Below are 6,000 nucleotides of genomic sequence, written 5' to 3' on the forward strand. Positions count from 1 at the left end.
TAATTGGAGGTTAATTACTTTACAATATTGTAGTGGCTTTTGCCATACATTGACATGAATCAGCCATGGGTGTACGTGTGTCCCCATCCTGAACCCCCTTCCCGCCTCCCTCCCCATCCCATCCCTCAGGGTCATCCCAGTGCACGGGCCCTGAGTGCCCTGTCTCGTGCATCGAACCTGGACTGGCGATCTGTTTCACATATGGTAATATACATGTTTCAGTGCTATTCTCTCACATCATCCCACCCTCGCCTTCTCCCACAGAGTCTAAAAGTCTGTTCTTTACATGGTTCTGTTTTATATTCAGTTGTTTCTATGGCAGAATCACATACACAAAAGGACACAAGGGACTTCCTGGCAGTCCAGTGGTTAAGACTCTGAGCTCTGAGGGGGCGTGTGTTTGATCCCTGGTCAGGGAACTAAGATCCTGCATGCCATATAGTTAATAAAGGACACACATCATAAGTTGTACAGCGGATAGTATATGTGCTGCCGAAGCGAGCATCATAAGTTGTACAGCGGATAAAGTGGACAATCCAGAGTAGCCTCAGAACCCCGCCCCACGCCGCCACCCACCCCCTGCACACCATCCTAACCACTAATACCAGACCCCAGACTGCCTTCTGTTGAACTTCACAGAAGCATGTCCTGTGTACGGCGCTCTGCTGTGCAGACCTCTTCTGCGCGGTGGCAGTGAGTTTCTCCGTGTCATGGCAGTCAATCGGGCACATTCGTGCCTGTCGTATGCAGTGATGGATCGTGTGAACTGACCACGATTCACCCACTCTGCAGGACACTCGGATGGCCTGGGGTTGCTCACTGCAGGGTTGATACAGACATCACCCTTGCTCTTTCTTTTGGTGAACAGAGGCATGCGCCCTGTTGGGCACACCGGGAGGTGGTGCTGGGTCCTCGGGTGTGCGTTGGTAACCCACAGTTACCAACTGAGATGCTTCCCACAGGGCTGGGACAGACTTAGTGTCTGTGTGTCCTGTAACTGGAAGTGGGGTCTGGCTGCTCACCACCCAAAAGTCGATAAAAAGCCCAGGTTGGTGGAAAGGAAAGTTTGCTTTATTTTGGAGGCCGACAACCAGAGGGGAGGGTGGGATCCTGCTTAGAGGCCAGCTCCCCCTTGACTTCAATGGACAAGGGCTTTTAGAGGAGGTTCAAGGACGTATAGATGGAGGAAGGGGGTTACAACAGCTCTGATAGTCATCCTGAAATTGGTCACCGGTGGTCTGACCTTCATTATCTTGATATCAGTCAGTTCAGTTCAGTCGCTCAGTCGTGTCCGACTCTCCACGACCCCATGAATCACAGCACACCAGGCCTCCCTATCCATCACCAACTCCCGGAGTTCACTCAAACTCATGTCCACAGAGTCGCTGATGCCATCCAGCCATCTCACTCTCGGTCGTCCCCTTCTCCTCCCGCCCCCAACCTTTCCCAGCATCAGAGTCTTTTCCAGTGAGTCAACTCATTGCATGAGATGGCCAAAGTATTGCAGTTTCAGCTTTAGCATCAGTCCTTCCAATGAACACCCAGGATTGATCTCCTTTAGAATGAACTGGTTGGATCTCCTTGCGGTACAAGGGACTCTCAAGAGTCTTCTCCAACACCACAGTTCAAAAGCATCAATTCTTCGGCGATCAGCTTTCTTCACAGTCCAACTCTCACATCCATACATGACCACGGGAAAAACCATAGCCTTGACTAGACGGACCTTTGTTGGCAAAGTAATGTCTCTGCTTTTTAATATACTATCAAGGTTGGTCATAACTTTCCTTCCAAGGAGCAAGCGTCTTTTAATTTCATGGCTGCAATCAGCATCTGCAGTGATTTTGGAGCCCCAAAAAATAAAGTCTGACACTGTTTCCACTGTTTTTCCATCTATTTCCCATGAAGCGATGGGACCAGATGCCATGATCTTTGTTTTCTGGTACTTGTTTTAAGTATCGTTAGTTTTCAGTTCCAGGGCTCCCATTTGTTTGAGGCCAGTTCTTGGAATTGTGGGAGCTTCTCTCATGGCTACAGTCCGGTCATCATGTGGTTAACTTCTTCCACCTGGTGGGGTTTTTCAGGGTCTAAAAGACAGCTCACAGGAGATGGCTCAGAGTATTATCTGTAGCCCTGGAGGAGGAACTAAAGGTCCTTGACTGTGCTTAGTGACTCAACGATTGTTCTGTTGGACTGTTTTCCTTTGTTTCTGCATTCTCGCACTTCTCTGATTAAACTTATTCTCTGACTAAAGTTTTCCTACAGACAAAAGGCAGCTGGAGGACATGCAGGGAAAGGACCACAGGGTCCTGCCTTGCTTCAATACCGGCAGCTCGATAATCAAGCTACTGGCATGTTAATATTACTGTAATAATAATAATTTATTACTTTATAACAAAGTGCTATAATTATTCAAATAATCAGATAAATATTCAAAAGATTAAATAATCACTAATGATAATTAGTATAATCTCTTAACAACTTGTGTATGTTCAGGCCACTCAAGATGGCTGCCCTCTTGCTCTCTGCCCATCCCTTGACCGAGCAGTGCCTGCTTCACCTACATCCTGTGCATGAGACTGACCTTCCTGTGTACTGGGCCCAGGCCTCAGCTGGTGCTGCTGCTGCTGCTAAGTCACTTCAGTCGTGTCCGACTCTGTGTGACCCCACTGACGGCAGCCCACCAGGCTCCCCCGTCCCTGGTGCTAGTTCTTATCAAAGGAGCGGCGAGGGGCATGAGCCTCTGATGGTTTCCCTGGTAACTAATGAGCACACCTGACATCAGTTCCCCTGTAACTAGTAACCTCGCCCTGCCCCCATGCTGCCGTGTCCTGCCCGCTGTCTGCACACACAATGGGGTATCGCGCCAGGACCCTGCTTCAGACATGTTGGCTCCCCATCAGTTAAACTGTCGATGTCTCTGTTTCCAACTCCGTGCTCTTTCTTTGGTCTTGAAGCTGGGCAAGTGCAGGCCCTTCAGGCCTGTGGGGTGCAGTCCAACAACTTGAAATTGCCTGTGTTTTTTCATTTTATCTGTTCTGATGGGTGTATTGTGGTTTTCATGGGGTTTTTTTTTCTCCTTTTGCCCTTTTTTTTTAATTGAGTTGACTACCTTTTGCTTACTGATTTGTAGACACACTTTACAAATCCTGCATACTCCACTGAAGGGGTGATGGCTCAGTGGTAAAGAATCCTCCTGCCGACACAGTAGATGCAGTTTCGATCCCTGGGTCGGGAAGATCCTCTGGAGGAAGAAATGGCAACCCACTTCAGTATTCTTGCCTGGAGAATCCCATGGACAGAAGAACCTGGTGGGCTACAGTCTGTGGAGTCTCAAAGAGTCAAATATAACTGAGCAACTGATCACAAAGAGTCCGCTGAAGTATTCTTACAGAAACATAAATGCGAATTCACAATACAGAGAAACCAGTGTCTTTGAGCAGACAAAGCCTCAGGGAGAAAATTGTAGGTGGTGAGCTCTGCCTTGGCAGCAGCTGGGCTTCCCAGAACTGGAGCAAAAGTTCCAGGTGCCCACACCACTGTAGGGTCACTTCCAGGAAACATGGGCATAAGTTGAACTCAACCCAAGGGACATGTGAGTCAGTTACTTACTGGACAGCTTTTTTTTGTTGTTGCATCTTCCAAAGAAAGTGTGTTTGAGAGCAAGTTGTGGAAGGAGGCAACCTTCAGGGTGTGGTCCACATTGTTTGTGCGTGCATCCTTAGTCACTCTGTCCTGTCTGACTCTTTGAGGCCCCATGGGCTATAGCCTGCCAGGCACCTCTGTCCATGGAATTCTCTAGGCAAGAACACTGGAGCGGGTTGCCATTTCTTCCTCCAGGGGATCTTCCCGACTGAGGGATCAAACCTGTGTCTCTTGCGTCTCCTGGGTTGGCAGGCAGGTTCTTCACCACTAGTGCCACCTGGGAAGTCCATGTGATTTGTAGGCAAAGCAAGCAAGTTTCATGTCTGTCTGATGACTTGCTTTAGAAGGAGCCCCACCTGACACTAAGCAGAATCCAGGCCTTGCTTCACTATTGGGGAAGCAGTGACAGAGGGTCACTCAGATGAATATATACATACTGGCCAGGGTCACTCCAGAATTAGGCCTTTCAGCTTAGGCTGCTGGGCATCAGGAGGCCTGGAGACTCTCAGGGGTGCCCTCAGGCTCGGGTTACAGAGCCGGTGTCTGCAGTGTCCAGCATGCTGCCCAGGGGTCCTGTTCCTTTCACAGTAACAGTCACTCACCCACCTGACTGGCTCCTGGAGGATACGAGCAGTTGCTTGGAGAACAGACTTGATAAAAGGCAGGAACACCTGCAGGTTTGGCCTCATCTAACAATAAAGCAAAACTGCACAAAACCAGCCTGACACTTTTTATGCATTTTGACCTGGCATAATTTGTGATGACTGTTTAAAGCTGTCATTTAAACTGAAGCCATTTTCACATTGCAAGAAAGGTCTGAGTTCATAAGAAGAAATACTGAAAGTTGAAGGCAGTGCACAGTCCCCAGGCATCACCCGCACTGATACAAAGCAGCTGGTGAGCCCCTGGGTACAGGGGGGCCGCAGCACTTTCATGTCTGTCACAAGCCTGGCTTTGTCATCGCCAAGGTCAGTCCTGGGCCCTCGCGGTCACACGCTGCCCCAGGCTGCAGGCTGCGCAAGCTGCCTCAGACTCTCTCATTTCCTTTTGCCTTTGGCTCCAAAGACCCAAGTTCCTTTTTTCCTTTGCCTTTGCTCCTTGGGTAGGGATTTAAATTGTGCCCTGAGGTTTTCTCACTGTCCCACGCCTTCATTTTTAAAGCCCAGCACCTGGTCCCTTTCAAATTTTTCTCTTACCTTTGCTCTTCTTCCCATTCATGCAATATTTTTCATCATCACTATTTTATGAATTCTTCCTTCTTAAGAAAAAAAAATGCTGGAAGTCTTACAGATACTTGAAGTTCATCTAGGACTGATAAGCCCACCATGCCCTTCACCTCTCCCCCACCCCTGCCCCTCTGCTTAGCAGCTGCCAGGCTTTTACCTCGTCCTGGGACCCCACCCTTGGCAGGGGTTGCATTGCCATGACAACCAGCACCTGCCAATCAGCTAGCTCAGAGTGTGCTTGCTCAGGCCTGGGACTCTGGCCCAGACTGGGCACCCTCCTCGGCATTACTGGAATCATCCCCGTTCAGTGCCCCCCAAGTCCTGGCTGGATCTGCCAGCTCTGTGCGCACTGGTCTTGGCAGCTCCTTGGCAGGGTGAAGCTCATGGCTGGGCGAGGGTCCACAGAAAGTGATGAGTCTTTTCTCTGCAGGGAATCAGTCAGCACTCTGTCCTCGGAGTAAGTTTATCCAAACAAGGAAAGCCTTAAGCAGCCATGATGGTCACCACTTGGTCCTGATGTTGGAGGTGGGGTGGGGGGTGGGGTGTTGGAGAGGAGAGAAGGACCCTAAGAACGTAGAGGGGGAAAAACTGGACTGATTTTGTGCCTCATTTGCAGGGGCAGTTTTTATCATGTTTTGACATTTTGCCATCTTAAACCATTGTAGTTTTGATCTCAGGTGGCCTCGGCCTGCAGCAGCTTGAAGCAGAGCTTCAGTTCCCAGCCAGGTCCAGCAGCAGCAATGAGAGCTCGGAATCCTAGCCCTTTAGACCAGTGGTCCGTGACAAGGTCCTGGCCCTTCAGCTTTGCAGAAATGAATTCCCACAAGGAGACAGAATGTAGTGAAACAAGTAAAATGTTTATTAGGAGGAAGAAGGGTACCTGTGGACAGAGATTCCCCGGGCGGGCTCAGAGGGCATTGCACCCTCCTGATGGTTTAAATCACTTTTATTGGGCATTTCTTCCGGGGAAACTTTGGCCAGTCATCTTGCTCCACCTGGCTCTGAGTCTGTATTTGGTTTAGCTCAGGGTCCTCCCCGTGTGTGTGCATCTCTCAGCCAAGGTGGATGCCAGTGAAGAGGCCTATGGGTAGTTGACATCACCTCCTATGGGGTGGCGCCTCCTCTTTCAACC

The sequence above is a fragment of the Moschus berezovskii genome, chromosome 28, assembly GCF_049115385.1.
Source record: "Moschus berezovskii isolate FMDL1 chromosome 28, NW_MosBer_1.0, whole genome shotgun sequence".
Lineage (NCBI taxonomy): Eukaryota > Metazoa > Chordata > Mammalia > Artiodactyla > Moschidae > Moschus > Moschus berezovskii.